The sequence below is a fragment of the Bufo bufo genome, chromosome 3 (genome assembly GCF_905171765.1).
Source record: "Bufo bufo chromosome 3, aBufBuf1.1, whole genome shotgun sequence".
In the NCBI taxonomy this organism is placed as follows: Eukaryota; Metazoa; Chordata; class Amphibia; order Anura; family Bufonidae; genus Bufo; species Bufo bufo.
The window spans coordinates 284,733,395-284,751,545 of record NC_053391.1 but is presented as its reverse complement, the minus strand read 5'-3'; the positions used below and the strand labels follow the sequence as shown (position 1 = coordinate 284,751,545).

Sequence of the window (18,151 nt, the reverse complement as noted above, 5' to 3'; positions counted from 1 at the left end):
AACACATGTTTGACAACATAAATAAACAGCATGTTTAACCCCTTCAGGACCCTGCCATTTTTTACCTTAAGGACCAGGACATTTTTTGCAAATCTGACATGTGTCACTTTATGTGGTGATAAACACTTTAAAACACTTTTACTTATCCAGGCCATTCTGAGATTGTTTTCTTGTCACATATTGTACTTCATGACAGTTCGCAATTTTCAAAATTTAATTTTCTCTGCTTTTAAAACAGATAGTGATACCTCCTAAATAATTATTACTTAACATTTCCCATATGTCTACTTCATGTTTGGATCATTTTGTAAATGACATTTTCTTTTTTGGGACGTTAGAAGGCTTTGAAGTTTAGAAGCAAATCTTAAAAATGTTTTAAGGACCAGTTCAGGTCTGAAGTCAATTTGTGGGGCTTACATAATAGAAACCACCCATTAATGGCCCCATTTTGGAAACTACACCCCTCAAGGAATTCAAAACTGAGTTTACAAACATTGTTAACCCTTTAGGTGTTTCACAATAATTAAAGGAAAATGTAGATGAAATTTCAGAATTTCACTTTTTTAGCAGATTTTCCACTTTAATCCATTGTTTTCCGCTAACAAAGCATGGGTTTACAGCCAAACAAAACTCAATATTTATTACCCTGATGCCTCATTTACACATCAGTGTTTGGTCAGGGATTTCCATCAGTGATTTTGAGCCAAAACCAGGTGCGGCTCTAAACACAGAACAGAAGCAGATCTTTCCCTTATACCTTATGTCTGTGGAGGCTCTAATTCTGGTTTTGGCTCACAATCACTGATGGAAATCACTGAACAAAACACTGACGTTGCGAAACCTATACATGGGTCAATGGGAGGAGCTAACCTACCAGACCTCGGGCGGGATCGGTGCGAATCTGGTCCTATGGAAACGTTTTATAGATGAAGTGATTTTTATATGGAAGGGAGATTCATTTTTACTGGAACAATTTTTAATGAACCTAAATAAAAATGACTTTTATCTGAATATTAGTCCTACCTGGAGCAGGACCCAGATTAACTTTCTGGACCTAACCATCTCCATCTCAGAGGGCTCAATTTTAACAAAAACCTATCACAAACCTACCAATACGAACTGTTTCATACCCTTGAATAGTTGCCATCTACCAATTTGGCTCAACAACATTCCACGCAGTCAATATATACGTGCTAGGAGAAATTGTACTGATGTCAGGGACTACAAAGATGAAGTACATAAACTTAATGAGAAATTCCTAGATAAGGGCTATGATATAAGAAGACTGACACCAATTACAGACCAAATCAATAACTTGGACTAATGTGCGTTACTGCAGAATAAACAGGTTGAGAAAATGACAAGTGACAACAACCCACAAATAATTGATATCCCTATTATCAGTAATTATAGTGAAGGCACGTCTACCTTCAAAAAGATCATAAAAAGGCATTGGGAAATATTGAAACAAGATAAACAAATTGGTGAAATGTTGACAGCTCTCCCAAAATTCATATTCAAGAAGGCCCCCCACCTTTCTAACATGGTGGCACCCTCCGCTACAACAAAAAAACCACCCTCAAATAAATGCAGCTTGAAGAAGGGCTTCTTTCCATGTAAACTGTACACAAACTGCAAACTGATTAATAAATCCATAAAAGGACCAATACTAGAAGTAAAGACAAAAGATTCCACCTTCAAACTTAATCACTATATGACCTGCAACACGGCAGGAGTAATATATTATATAAGATGCCCCTGCCAGAAAATATATGTGGGAAGGACAAAGAGACAACTCAGAATAAGAATTGGAGAGCATGTGAGAAACATACATAAAAAATTAGAGGGACATCCGCTATCCCGCCATTACGCACAGTACCATGCAAGTAAATTCATGGGATCCACTTTTGGAGGAATTGAAAAAGTACCCATTAACAAGAGAGGTGGCAACTATATAAAGGACATGTCCAGAAAAGAAAGCAAATGGATTTTTTAATTAAACAGCTTGGCCCCATATGGCCTCAATCAAGAAATCAAACTGTTTGCATTTGACTAAAATAGATAACTGTATAGACGGGGTTAAATATTCCTGACCTAAATAAACCAGTAGTTGTCATGGGAACAGTAGCCTATTTATTTTCAGGATAGACAAACTCCACCATCCCTGACGAAGGAGCCCGACTGGCTCAGAAACGCGTCGGATTGTTTTTGTCCCCTGAAGGCTTCCATACACAGTGCGGTGACGTCACACGCCGAAGTTCCCGGACTTCAACTGGGGTTCCCTCGCGTGAGTGATCAGCTGCCGGCCGGAGCACCACCCACGCTAGAGGTTGAGCCTGAACTTACCGGGATACCAACTACCCCGATCTAACAAGAAGAACATCCCTGGACAGATCGCTGTTTAAAGCAGGTAATAACTTGGAACATTACTTATAATAACGCTTCCCTGATATATGCATCAACCACCTCTAACCCCCACAGGTATCTAGATCTGCGCAGGTCCCTACTCTGATTTTTTTCCCTTAAATCAGACCTTGATGATATTTTAAATCCTACGGTCACAGCAGCAGACTGTGGCAGGGATCCTGGCTGCGATCCTCTGACGGATACCGAGTGCTGAGTGTGTTTGGGAGCGTGGGTGGGCTAGTATATATTTCACATAATTTATATATACAGGGAGTGCAGAATTATTAGGCAAGTTGTATTTTTGAGGATTAATTTTATTATTGAACAACAACCATGTTCTCAATGAACCCAAAAAACTCATTAACCCCTTAAGGACACAGCCTTTTTACACCTTAGGACCAGGCCATTTTTTGCAAATCTGACCAGTGTCACTTTAAGTGCTGATAACTTTAAAACGCTTTGACTTATCCAGGCCGTTCTGAGATAGTTTTTTCGTCACATATTGTACTTCATGACACTGGTAAAATGAAGTCAAAAAAATTATTTTTTTTGCACAAAATAATACCTAATTTACCCAAAAATTTGAAAAATTAGCAAATTTCAAAGTTTTAGTTTCTCTACTTCTGTAATACATAGTAATACCCCCAAAAATTGTGGTGACTTTACATTCCCCATATGTCTACTTCATGTTTGAATTGTTTTGGGAATGATATTTTATTTTTTGGGGATGTTATAAGGCTTAGAAGTTTAGAAGCAAATCTTGAAATTTTTCAGAAATTTACAAAAACTCAATTTTTAGGGACCAGTTCAGGTCTGAAGTCACTTTGCGAGGCTTACATAATAGAAACCACCCAGAAACTACACCCCTCAAGGTATTCAAAACTGATTTTACATACGTTGTTAACCCTTTAGGTGTTGCACAAGAGTTATTGGCAAATGGGGATGAAATTTGAAAATTTCATTTTTTTGCCAAATTTTCCATTTTAACCCATTTTTTCCACTAACAAAGCAAGGGTTAACAGCCAAACAAGACTGTATCTTTATTGCCCTGACTCTGCCGTTTACAGAAACACCCAATATGTGGCCGTAAACTACTGTACGGCCACACAGCGGGGCGTAGAGTGAAAGGTGCACCGTTTGGTTTTTGGAGGGCTGATTTTTATGGACCGGTTTATTTACACCGTGTCCTGTTTCAACCCCCCTGATGCACCCCTGGAGTCGAAACTCCCTAAAAGTGACCCCATCTAGGAAACTACACCCCTCAAGGTATTCAAAACTTATTTTACATACGTCGTTAACCCTTTAGGTGTTGCACAAGAGTTATTGGCAAATGGGGATGAAATTTGAAAATTTCATTTTTTTGCCAAATTTTCCATTTTAACCCATTTTTTCCACTAACAAAGCAAGGGTTAACAGCCAAACCAGACTGTATCTTTATTGCCCTGACTCTGCCGTTTACAGAAACACCAAATATGTGGCCGTAAACTACTGTACGGCCACACAGCGGGGCGTAGAGTGAAAGGTGCGCCGTTTGGTTTTTGGAGGGCTGATTTTTATGGACCGGTTTATTTACACTGTGTCCTGTTTCAACCCCCCTGATGCACCCCTTGAGTCGAAACTCCCTAAAAGTGACCCCATCTAGGAAACTACACCCCTCAAGGTATTCAAAACTGATTTTACATACGTCGTTAACCCTTTAGGTGTTGCACAAGAGTTATTAGCAAATGGGGATGAAATTTGAAAATTTCATTTTTTTGCCAAATTTTCCATTTTAACCCATTTTTTCCACTAACAAAGCAAGGGTTAACAGCCAAACAAGACTGTATCTTTATTGCCCTGACTCTGCCGTTTACAGAAACACCAAATATGTGGCCGTAAACTACTGTACGGCCACACAGCGGGGCGTAGAGTGAAAGGTGCGCCGTTTGGTTTTTGGAGGGCTGATTTTTATGGACCGGTTTATTTACACCGTGTCCTGTTTCAACCCCCCTGATGCACCCCTGGAGTAGAAACTCCCTAAAAGTGACCCCATTTTGGAAACTACGGGATAAGGTGGCATTTTTTGGGGGACTATTTTTAGGGTACATATGATTTTTGGTTGCTCTATATTACATTTTTGTGAGGCAAGGTTACCAAAAATTGAAATTCTGAAATTTCATCTCCATTTGCCATTAACTGTTGAGGAACACCTAAAGGGTTAATAAAGTTTGTATAATCAGTTTTGAATACCTTGAGGGGTGTAGTTTCTTAGATGGGGTCACTTTTGGGGAGTTTTTACTCTAGGGGGGCATCAGGGGGGCTTCAAAAGGGACATGGTGTCAATAAAAAAGGCCATCAAAATCGGCCTTCCAGAAACCATGTCGGTCCTTTCCTTTTGCGGCCTCCCTTTTACTGATACAGCAGTTTACGACCACAAATGTGGCATTTCTGTAAACTGCAGTATCAGGGTAATAAATATAAACTTTTTGGTTGTTAACCCTTGTTTTGTTACCGGAAAAAACGGATTGAAATGGAAAAGTGCCAAAAATTGCGTTTTTGGCACCGTTTTTTTTTTTAACCGTGTTAATCTGGGGGGTTAGGTCATGGGATATTTTTATAGAGGAGATTCTTACGGATGCGGCTATACCTAATAAGTCTACTTTTTTTTTACAATTATTTAGGTTTTTGACTATATTATCCTTTTTGATACAAAAATAAAATTTTTGTATCTCTAAAGTCTAGGTGTCATTTTTTTATTTATTTTTTATCCGATTATCTTATGTGGGGGCTCATTTTTTGCGGGACGAGCGGACGTTTTATTGACACTATTTTGGGGGCTATATGACTTTTTTATTGCTTGCTATTAAACTTTTTGTTATGTAAGGTGACCAAAAAAAATCTTTTTTTGCACCTTTTTTTTTTTTTCCTTGACCGTGTTAATCTGGGGGGTTAGGTGATACAGCAGTTTACGACCACAAATGTGGCATTTCTGTAAACTGCAGTATCAGGGTAATAAATATTAACTTTTTGGTTGTTAACCCTTGTTTTGTTACCGGAAAAAACGGATTGAAATGGAAAAGTGCCAAAAATTGCGTTTTTGGCACCGTTTTTTTTTTTAACCGTGTTAATCTGGGGGGTTGGATCATGGGGTATTTTTATCGAGGAGATTCTTACGAACGTGGCGATACCTAATAAGTCTACTTTTTTTACATTTATTTAGGTTTTAGACTACCGTATTTATCGGCGTATAACACGCACTGGCGTATAACACGCACCCTTCATTTTAAGTGAAATTTCAGGAAAAAAAAATAAATTTCAAATTGTACTGCTATGGGGTGGGGGGATCTGTGGATGGAACTGTTATGGGGGGGATCTGTGGATGACACTGCTATATGTCATCCACAGATCCCCCTCATAACAGTGTCCATTTCAAATTGTACTGCTATGGGGTGGGGGGATCTGTGGATGGAACTGTTATGGGGGGGATCTGTGGATGACATATAGCAGTGTCATCCACAGATCCCCCCCATAACAGTTCCATCCACAGATCCCCCCACCCCATAGCAGTACAATTTGAAATGGACACTGTTATGAGGGGGATCTGTGGATGACATATAGCAGTGTCATCCACAGATCCCCCTCATAACAGTGTCCCCCAATACACCGGGCCCCGCCGCTCACCGAAGTATTTATAAACGTGAATCCTTATCCTGTTATTAGGCTGCCCTCTCCCATGTCCCCCCTGTATCCCCACAGCACTTACGATTCACACGCTTCCATAGCAGGCAGAGCGGACAGCACCAGTAACGTCACTCACTGACGTCGCGCGTCTGCTCCGCCTGCTTCATTCATAAAGGGGGCGGAGCAGGCGCTCGATGTCAGTGAGTGACGTTACTGCTGCCGTCTGCTCTGCCTGCTATTGAAGCTTAAGTAAGTGCTGTGGGGATACAGGGGGGACATGGGAACATGGGAGAGGGCAGCTTAATAACAGGATAAGGATTCACGTTTATAAATACTTTGAGCGGCGGGGCCCGGTGTAAGAGTACAGTGACTGCACCGGGCCCCGCCCCTAGTTACGGACTCCAGCCCCTCCTCTCTCCCGGCTCATACAGCGCAGTGAATATCGGCGTATAACACGCATACATGATTTGCCCCCTATTTTCAGGGGGAAAAAGTGTGTGTTATACGCCGATAAATACGGTATATTATCCTTATTGATTCAAAAAAAAAAAAATTTGTATCTCTAAAGTCTAGGTGTCATTTTTTTTTTTTTTTTTATCTGATTATCTTATGTGGGGGCTAATTTTTTGCGGGACGAGCGGACGGTTATATTGCCACTATTTTGGGGGCTATATGACTTTATGATCGCTTGCTATTAAACTTTTTGTTATGTAAAGTGACAAAAAAAAATCTTTTTTTGCACTTTTTTTTTTTTTTTCCTTGACCGTGTTATTCTGGGGGGTTAGGTCATGGGGTATTTTTATAGAGGAGATTATTACGGACGCGGCAATACCTAATATGTCTACTTTTAATAAATTATTTTCGTTTTTTTGGGTGTCTCAAGTCTGAGAACCAGTTTTTTTATCCGATGTCAGTGCTAAATTGGGATATAAATTTAGTACTCCATGGAAGTGTGATACTCCCTGAAGCAACCGTCAATGCAGAGGCCCGGATGATCGGGGCACGTGTCACATTGAGTAGTGGTGTCCTTCCGTATCCCCCTCCTGTGACACACTCTGCACCTTTTTTGGGTTCGTCCCTTCTTTCCAGTATGGGGGACCACACCTGGAAAGTGTTGACCAGGGACGATCCGGGCACCTACAGTTCCCGAGGTACTCCGGCCTGCTCTTTCCCGGTCCGAAAAGATCAGGGCCTTGAGGACTGCCTCATAGAACTGGAGGAATGTCCCTGTGCTGCCAGCGCTTCGGGATAGTACAAAAGAGTTGTACATGGCAACCTGCACCAAGTAGACCGCAACTTTTTTGTACCATGTCCGGGTTTTGCGCATGGCGTTATATGGCTTGAGGACTTGATCCGAGAGATCAACTCCTCCCATATACCGATTGTAGGCGACGATACAATCAGGCTTGAGGACCGTTGCCGCGGTACCTCGCACAGGGACAGGGGTGATGCCGTTACCATGAATTGTGGACAGCATAAGGACATCCCTCTTGTCCTTATACCTGACCAGCAACAGGTTTCCAGTGGTAAGGGCACGGGTCTCACTCCTGGGGATAGGTACCTGGAGGGGGAGGGCAGGGAGGCCGCGTTGATTTTTCCGCACGGTCCCACAAGCGAACGTGGATCTGGCGGCAAGGGACTGGAACAAGGGGATACTGGTATAAAAGTTATCCACGTACAGGTGGTAACCCTTATCCAGCAGTGGGTACATAAGGTCCCACACAAGTTTCCCGGTAACATTCAGAGTGGGGGGACATTCTGGTGGTTGAATCCGGGAATCTCGCCCCTCGTATATACGAAATTTGTAAGTGTACCCTGAGGTACTCTCACAAATTTTGTATAGCTTTACACCATACCTCGCCCGCTTGGAGGGCACATACTGGCGGAAAATGAGTCTCCCCTTGAACGCAATGAGAGACTCATCAACTGCGACCTCCCTTCCAGGTACATAGGCCTCCATGAATTTGGCCCCAAAGTGATCGATGACCGGCCGTATCTTATACAGACGGTCATGGGCAGGATCACCTCGGGGTGGACATGCTGCATTATCGGAATAATGCAGACATTTCCGGATGGCCTCAAACCGGGAGCGTGTCATGGCTGTACTGTAAAGTGGGGTCTGGTATAGGACGTCCCCACTCCAGTACAGCCTGACACTGGGTTTCTTGACCAGGCCCATATGCAGCACGAGGCCCCAAAATGTCCTCATTTCGGCTGCACTGACCGGCGTCCAGCCACCGTGCCTGGCCAAAAAGGAGCCCGGGTGTTGAGCGACGAACTGTTGGGCGTACAGATTCGTCTGCTCCACCATCAGATTTACCAGTGGGTCACTGAAAAAATGACGAAAAAAGTCATATTCAGTGTAGCCCACTGTGGAAATCTGGATTCCTGATTGGCCTACAAAATCAGGAATCACGGGCTCGTATCGCTCTGGGCTACACCAGACAAGTTCACCGGCAGGGTGCTCCGGTGGATTTAACTGGTGGGCCGGGAAACCAGTACGAGCCCCAGAGCTGCTCGTACTAGGCTGGGCCACAGGGTCCCTAACATGGCGGTCCCCTTGCTCCGCCTGGCGGCGTCTCCGCCGCCTTGGGGGCTCATCATCATCGCTAGATGATGAGGAGGACGCGGATGACAACAGGAAAGTGGGGTCATCCGCGTCCTCACTGGGACTCTCGGAGTCGGAGGCAAGCTGGGCGTATGCCTCCTTGGCCGAGAACATCCGGCGGGCCATAGGGGAGTGTGTGTCTGCGTGTATATGTGCGTGTGTGTAACTCTTTATTTTGTGTGCGTGTGTGTGGGGGCACGGGTGTTCACGAACTCACCCTAAAACTAACAGAAAAAACAAACAAATAACTAACTAAAAAAAGGGCAAAAAATGTGAAAAAAAAAATTCAAAACCGCTGATCAACCGTCCGAAGTTGATCAGCGGTGAGGTGTGCGATGCGCTAACAGTGACCGGACACTAAGTGCCGGCCACAGTCAGCGTACACCAAAAAAAATAAAAAAAATAAATAAAAATGCACCCTAAAAAAGGTGGGGGGGGGGCAGGGGGTGTGGACCCCAGACACCCTAACTTAGGGTGATGCAATCAAAGTTCAGAAACTAACTTTCCCTTTTTTTTCCCTGCCTAAACCAAACTTTCCCTGTGCTGTCCCTATGTACCTGATGGGGGGTGCTGGGGCACAGATCGGGTCCTGGGGCACAGATCGGGTCCTGGGGGTGCTGGCAGCGATGGCAGACACACGTGCAGGCAGCTCCTCTCTCCTCCGGCTCCGGAACACAAAAGGAGGAGGAGAGGAGCGCCTGCCTCTTTTGAAATTGCCGCCGGGCCGCCCACAGACCAATCAGAAAGCGATCCTGAGTGGTGATGTCACCATCATCACTCAGGATCGCTGGATGGTGATTGGTGGAGTGAAATCACACCACCATCACCATCCTGTTCCGGGTTATCGGGTCTTCAGAGACCCGAATATCCCGGAAACGCAGAAAACGGCAGGTCTGAATTGACCTGCGGTTTTCTGCGATCGCCGACATGGGGGGGTCACAGGACCCCCCGGCGCATTTGCCCCAGGTGCCTGCTCAATGATTTGAGCAGGCACCGGGTTCCGATCACCGCCCACCGAGCAGCAGTGATCGGAACCATTCATGACGTATCGGTACGTCATGTGTCCTTAAGTACCAGGACATCATGACGTACCGGTACGTCATGTGTCCTTAACCACTTAAGGACCACAGGTTTATACCCCCCTAAAGACCAGGCCCTTTTTTACAAATCGGCACTCCACAACTTTAGCGGTTTATTGCTCGGTCATGCAACTTACCACCCAAATGAATTTTACCTCCTTTTCTTCTCACTAATAGAGCTTTCATTTGGTGGTATTTCATTGCTGCTGACATTTTTACTTTTTTTGTTATTATTCGAAATTTAACGATTTTTTTGCAAAAAAATGACATTTTTCACTTTCAGTTGTAAAATTTTGCAATAAAAACGAGATCCATATATAAATTTTGCTCTAAATTTATTGTTCTACATGTCTTTGATAAAAAAAAAATGTTTGGGTAAAAAAAAAATGGTTTGGGTAAAAGTTATAGCGTTTACAAACTATGGTACAAAAATGTGAATTTCCGCTTTTTGAAGCAGCTCTGACTTTCTGAGCACCTGTCATGTTTCCTGAGGTTCTACAATGGCCAGACAGTACAAACACCCCACAAATGACCCCATTTCTGAAAGTAGACACCCTAAGGTATTCGCTGATGGGCATAGTGAGTTCATAGAACTTTTTATTTTTTGTCACAAGTTAGCGGAAAATGATGATTTTTTTTTTTGATTTTTTTTTTTCTTACAAAGTCTCATATTCCACTAACTTCTGACAAAAAAAAAAAAAAAGCTTGCATGAACTCACTATGCCCATCATCAAATACTTTGGGATGTCTTCTTTCGAAAATGGGGTCACTTGTGGGGTAGTTATACTGCCCTGGCATTCTAGGGGCCCAAATGTGTGGTAAGGAGTTTGAAATCAAATTCTGTAAAAAATGGCTGGTGAAATCCGAAAGGTGCTCTTTGGAATGTGGGCCCCTTTGCCCACCTAGGCTGCAAAAAAGTGTCACACATGTGGTATCTCCGTATTCAGGAGAAGTTGGGGAATGTGTTTTTGGGTGTCATTTTACATATACCCATGCTGGGTGAGAGAAATATCTTGGCAAAAGACAACTTTGTATAAAAAAATGGTAAAAGTTGTCTTTTGCCAAGATATTTCTCTCACCCAGCATGGGAATATGTAAAATGACACCCCAAAACACATTTCCCAACTTCTCCTGAATACGGAGATACCACATGTGTGACACTTTTTTGCAGCCTAGGTGGGCAAAGGGGCCCATATTCCAAAGAGCACCTTTCGGATTTCAATGGTCATTTTTTACAGAATTTGATTTCAAACTCCTTACCACACATTTGGGCCCCTAGAATGCCAGGGCAGTATAACTACCCCACAAGTGACCCCATTTTGGAAAGAAGACACCCCAAGGTATTCGCTGATGGGCATAGTGAGTTCATGGAAGTTTTTATTTTTTGTCACAAGTTAGTGGAATATGAGACTTTGTAAGAAAAAAAAAAAAAATCATCATTTTCCACTAACTTGTGACAAAAAATAAAAACTTCCATGAACTCACTATGCCCATCAGCGAATAACTTGGGATGTCTTATTTCCAAAATGGGGTCACTTGTGGTGTAGTTATACTGCCCTGGCATTTTCCAGGGGCCCTAATGTGTGGTAAGTAGGTAAATGACCTGTGAAATCCTAAAGGTGCTCTTTGGAATATGGGCCCCTTTGCCCACCTAGACTGCAAAAAAGTGTCACACATGTGGTATTGCCGTATTCAGGAGAAGTTGGGGAATGTGTTTTGGGGTGTCATTTTACATATACCCTTGCTGGGTGAGAGAAATATCTTGGCAAAAGACAACTTTTCCCATTTTTTTTATACAAAGTTGGCATTTGACCAAGATATTTCTCTCACCCAGCATGGGTATATGTAAAATGACACCCCAAAACACATTTCCCAACTTCTCCTGAGAACGGCGATTCCAGATGTGTGACACTTTTTTTGCAGCCTAGATGCGCAAAGGTGCCCAAATTCCTTTTAGGAGGGCATTTTTAGACATTTGGATACCAGACTTCTTCTCACGCTTTGGGGCCCCTAGAATGCCAGGGCAGTATAAATACCCCACATGTGACCCCATTTTGGAAAGAAGACACCCCAAGGTATTCAATGAGGGGCATGGCGAGTTCATAGAAATTTTTTTTTTTTGGCACAAGTTAGCGGAAATTGATATTTTTTATTTTTTTCTCACAAAGTCTCCCTTTCCACTAACTTGGGACAAAAATTTCAATCTTTCATGGACTCAATATGCCCCTCACGGAATACCTGGGGGTGTCTTCTTTCCGAAATGGGGTCACATGTGGGGTATTTATACTGCCCTGGCATTCTAGGGGCCCTAAAGCGTGAGAAGAAGTCTGGAATATAAATGTCTAAAACATTTTACGCATTTGGATTCCGTGAGGGGTATGGTGAGTTCATGTGAGTTTTCATTTTTTGACACAAGTTAGTGGAATATGAGACTTTGTAAGAAAAAAAAATAAAATATTTCCGCTAACTTGGGCCAAAAAAATGTCTGAATGGAGCCTGACAGGGGGGTGATCAATGACAGGGGGGTGATCAATGACAGAGGGGGTGATCAATGACAGGGGGGTGATCAGGGAGTCTATATGGGGTGATCACCCCCTGTCATTGATCACCCCCCTTTAAGGCTCCATTCAGATGTCCGTATGTGTTTTGCGGATCCGATCCATGTATCCGTGGATCCGTAAAAATCATACGGACATCTGAATGCAGCCTGACAGGGGGGGTGATCAATGACAGGGGGGTAATCAATGACAGGGGGGTGATCAGGGAGTCTATATGGGGTGATCACCACAGTCATTGATCACGCCCCTGTAAGGCTCCATTCAGACGTCCATATGCGTTTTGCGGATCCGATCCATCTATCAGTGGATCCGTAAAAATCATGCGGACGTCTGAATAGAGCTTTACAGGGGGGTGATCAATGACAGGGGGGTGATCAATTACAGGGGGGTGATCAATGACAGGGGGGGTGATCAATGACAGGGGGGTGATCAGGGAGTCTATATGGGGTGATCACCCCCCTGTCATTGATCTCCCCCCTATAAGGCTCCATTCAGATGTCCGTATGTGTTTTGCGGATCCGATCCATCTATCAGTGGATCCGTAAAAATCATGCGGACGTCTGAATGGAGCTTTACAGGGGTGTGATCAATGACAGGGGGGTAATCAATGACAGGGGGGTGATCAGGGAGTCTATATGGGGTGATCACCACAGTCATTGATCACGCCCCTGTAAGGCTCCATTCAGACGTCCGTGTGCGTTTTGCGGATCCGATCCATCTATCAGTGGATCCGTAAAAATCATGCGGACGTCTGAATGGAACTTTACAGGGGTGTGATCAATGACAGGGGGGTGATGAGGGAGTCTATATAGGGTGATCACCACAGTCATTGATCACGCCCCTGTAAGGCTCCATTCAGACGTCCGTATGCGTTTTGCGGATCCGATCCATCTATCAGTGGATCCGTAAAAATCATGCGGACGTCTGAATGGAGCTTTACAGGGGTGTGATCAATGACAGGGGGGTAATCATTGACAGGGGGGTGATGAGGGAGTCTATATGGGGTGATCACCACAGTCATTGATCACGCCCCTGTAAGGCTCCATTCAGACGTCCGTGTGCGTTTTGCGGATCCGATCCATCTATCAGTGGATCCGTAAAAATCATGCGGACGTCTGAATGGAACTTTACAGGGGTGTGATCAATGACAGGGGGGTGATGAGGGAGTCTATATGGGGTGATCACCACAGTCATTGATCACGCCCCTGTAAGGCTCCATTCAGACGTCCGTGTGCGTTTTGCGTATCCGATCCATCTATCAGTGGATCCGTAAAAATCATGCGGACGTCTGAATGGAGCTTTACAGCGGTGTGATCAATGACAGGGGGGTGATGAGGGAGTCTATATGGGGTGATCACCACAGTCATTGATCACGCCCCTGTAAGGCTCCATTCAGACGTCAGTGTGCGTTTTGCGTATCCGATCCATCTATCAGTGGATCCGTAAAAATCATGCGGACGTCTGAATTGAGCTTTACAGCGGTGTGATCAATGACAGGGGGGTAATCAGGGAGTCTATATGGGGTGATCAGGGGTGATCAGGGGCTAATAAGGGGTTAATAAGTGACGGGGGGGGTGTAGTGTAGTGGTGCTTGGTGCTACTTTGCTGAGCTACCTGTGTCCTCTGGTGGTCGATCCAAACAAAGGGGACCACCAGAGGACCAGGTAGCAGGTATATTAGACGCTGTTATCAAAACAGCGTCTGATATACCTTTCAGGGGTTAAAAAAAAACACATCTCCAGCCTGCCAGCGAACGATCGCCGCTGGCAGGCTGGAGATCCCCTCTCTTACCTTCCGTTCCTGTGAGCGCGCGCGCCTGTGTGCGCGCGTTCACAGGAAATCTCGGCTCACGCGAGATGACGCCAGATGGCGTTAGCGTAGCCTGGGGGAGCCGCCGCAATGACGCCTTTCGGCGTTACAGTTGCGGCAAGAGGTTAAGAGGTTAATATCAAAGCTGAATATTTTTGGAAGTAGTTTTTAGTTTGTTTTTAGTTTTAGCTATTTTAGGGGGATATCTGTGTGTGCAGGTGACTATTACTGTGCATAATTATTAGGCAACTTAACAAAAAACAAATATATACCCATTTCAATTATTTATTTTTACCAGTGAAACCAATATAACATCTCAACATTCACAAATATACATTTCTGACATTCAAAAACAAAACAAAAACAAATCAGTGACCAATATAGCCACCTTTCTTTGCAAGGACACTCAAAAGCCTGCCATCCATGGATTCTGTCAGTGTTTTGATCTGTTCACCATCAACATTGCGTGCAGCAGCAACCACAGCCTCCCAGACACTGTTCAGAGAGGTGTACTGTTTTCCCTCCTTGTAAATCTCACATTTGATGATGGACCACATGTTCTCAATGGGGTTCAGATCAGGTGAACAAGGAGGCCATGTCATTAGATTTTCTTCTTTTATACCCTTTCTTGCCAGCCACGCTGTGGAGTACTTGGACGCGTGTGATGGAGCATTGTCCTGCATGAAAATCATGTTTTTCTTGAAGGATGCAGACTTCTTCCTGTACCACTGCTTGAAGAAGGTGTCTTCCAGAAACTGGCAGTAGGACTGGGAGTTGAGCTTGACTCCATCCTCAACCTGAAAAGGCCCCACAAGCTCATCTTTGATGATACCAGCCCAAACCAGTACTGCACCTCCACCTTGCTGGCGTCTGAGTTGGACTGGAGCTCTCTGCCCTTTACCAATCCAGCCACGGGCCCATCCATCTGGCCCATCAAGACTCACTCTCATTTCATCAGTCCATAAAACCTTAGAAAAATCAGTCTTGAGATATTTCTTGGCCCAGTCTTGACGTTTCAGCTTGTGTGTCTTGTTCAGTGGTGGTCGTCTTTCAGCCTTTCTTACCTTGGCCATGTCTCTGAGTATTGCACACCTTGTGCTTTTGGGCACTCCAGTGATGTTGCAGCTCTGAAATATGGCCAAACTGGTGGCAAGTGGCATCTTGGCAGCTGCACGCTTGACTTTTCTCAGTTCATGGGCAGTTATTTTGCGCCTTGGTTTTTCCACACGCTTCTTGCGACCCTGTTGACTATTTTGAATGAAACGCTTGATTGTTCGATGATCACGCTTCAGAAGCTTTGCAATTTTAAGAGTGCTGCATCCCTCTGCAAGATATCTCACTATTTTTGACTTTTCTGAGCCTGTCAAGTCCTTCTTTTGACCCATTTTGCCAAAGGAAAGGAAGTTGCCTAATAATTATGCACACCTAATATAGGGTGTTGATGTCACCACACCCCTTCTCATTACAGAGATGCACATCACCTAATATGCTTAATTGGTAGTAGGCTTTCGAGCCTATACAGCTTGGAGTAAGACAACATGCATAAAGAGGATGATGTGGTCAAAATACTCATTTGCCTAATAATTCTGCACGCAGTGTACAGAGGGCTAAACACTATTGGAACAACTAATTGCAACTGTTGTATACCAGCTGCCCCCTCATCCTCTGTATCAGCACCCTCCTCACTCTCTGCTGTCTGCACCGCCAAAGACACCACCACCACCATAGCACCTCCACTTGAGTCAGAGGAATTATTTTCCCATCAATTTCCAGACTTTACCGATGCGCAGCCATTCTTGACATCGGATGAGGAAGCGGAGGTAGCAACGGCTGCCACCCAGCGGTCTGATGACAGTACCCAGATCAGCCCAAGGAGGGTGGTCCCCGCTGTTTCTGCCTACTCCGAGATCTCTAATGTCTCTAATGTCAGTATTGGTGATGGTGACAATGACGTGTCGATGGACTTCACATGGGTGCCCACAGGATAGGAAGAGGAGGGGAGTTCAGAGGGAGAGATGGAGCAGCAGATAGAGGAGGAGGAGAAGCAGGCAGAACTCGCAGTGTACAGGAGGCAAAAAGCAGACTGCAAATGTATCTGGAGCGAGCCATCCACCATGCACGGTCACATCTGGCGCTCCCAGGACGACGGCACATGGCTCCTCAGTGTGGTCTTTTTTTAACGTGTCAGCTGCTGACAATACTGTTGCCATCTGCAGCCTGTGCTGTCAACACATAAGTCGCGGTAAGCCAAACACTCACCTAGGGACGACCACCTTAAGAAGGCACCTGGCCATCCATCACCGAGCCCAGTGGGAGCAACACCATCAGAACCCACAAAGCCACACTCCTGGCACTCCACGTCCTGCCTCTTCTCCTTCTCTCTCCTCCCATTTGTCCTCCACCTTTCACCGTGTCGTTGTCGCGTTCATCTGGCAAAAGGCAGGCTTCCGTGGCCAAATGTTCGAACGTAAAAAGTTGATGACGCCGGATAACCCTCTTGCCCAATGGCTGACCACCGGCTTGTCGGAACTGCTAGCCCGCCAACTACTGCCATATAAACTGGTGGACTCTGAGGCCTTTCGAAAATTTGTGGCCATTGGCACACCGCAACGGATGGTCCCCGGAAGGAAATATTTTTCCCAGAAGGGCATCCCAGAGCTATTTGGCCATGTTCAGCGGCAAGTGAATGTATCTTTGGCACACAGTGTCAGTGGCAAGATACATCTGAACAAAGACACGTGGTGTAGCAAACACTGGCAGGGAAGGTACATAACTTTTACTGCCAACCAAGTGAACTCTCTGACGGCTGTCAAGCATGTAACCCATGGGACCAGTGTGGATTTTGTGTTACCACCATGGATTGCATGCAGGCCTGCCTTTTTTTCTTCTCCTCCTACTCCATCCTCTGCCTCCTCCTCGACTGACTCCTCCTTTTCCACTGCTACTGCCTCTTCCGCTGAACCACCCAAGCTCCCCTGAACCTAGTCGACGTGCTAGGTGAGACGTTGCCATGCTATGCTGCTGCTGTTGTGCCTGGAAGCCAAGAGCAACACCGTCCTTCACTCCTTTCATCTCTACGGTCACAGGCCAATCAGTGGCTAACCCGCTCAATTTGACAGTTGGTAAAGTGGTGTGCGACAACGGTGCCAATCCGCTGAGCGCTGAAACAGAGCAAAATGACACACGTGCCGTGCATGGCACTCGTCCTAAACTTAGTCGTGCAGCGATTCATTGCCAAATACCCCTGGGTCCAGGACGTCTTGCAGCAGGTCAGGAAAATATCTCGCCTTGCTGACGTTCAGCGGCGACACCACTTGCCCGTCAGATGTCTGATTTGGGACTGCCCGACGCGCTTGAACTCTACCTTTTATATGCTTGATAGGCTGCTCCAGCAGAAACGTGCCGTTAATAACTATGTGTACGAACTCTGCGGCAGGACAGCTTCTGGGGAGCTTGTTTTTTTCACTGCTCCAGTGGCTGCTCATGCGCGACGCATGCAGACTTCTGCGGTCATTTGATGAGATCAGCAAACTGGTCAGTTGCAGCCAGGGCGCAATCAGTGACATCATACCTTACACCTTCTTTCTCGAGCGTGCATTGCGTTGTGTCATTGATCAAGCAGTCGAGGAGCAAGTCGCAATGCTGAAAGAATTTCCAGGGGGGCTACTCCATCTGAGACAAGTCAGCAGGAGTCTGAAGAGGAGTCAGAGGAGGATGGTGCCTGGGTGAGGGAGGAGGAGGAGCAAGAAGAGCAGGCTTTAAACTTTTCTAGGATTCCTGGTGTTGTCCGTGGCTGGAGGGGAGGGGACGACATTCTCCTGGACGATGAGATGGAGCCAGGCTCCTCCACCGCTTCCAATTGTGCAAATGGGGGCCCTTCATGCTCTAGTGTTTGAAGAGGGCCCTGGGTATAAAAAGCATAAATGGCAAGTACCAGTACTGGGTGGCAACGTACTTAGACCCCGGTACAAACACAAAATGGTGGACATGTTACCAGCAACACAGAGGGCTGTCAGAATGCAGCATTTCCA

General features: G+C 45.2%; 1 protein-coding gene across 1 annotated transcript in view; it reads right to left on the bottom strand.

Annotated features, from left to right (window-relative positions):
- Positions 1-18,151, bottom strand: part of TNNT2 (troponin T2, cardiac type) — a 565,716-nt gene that overhangs the window by 484,626 nt on the left and 62,939 nt on the right. The window lies entirely within an intron of this gene.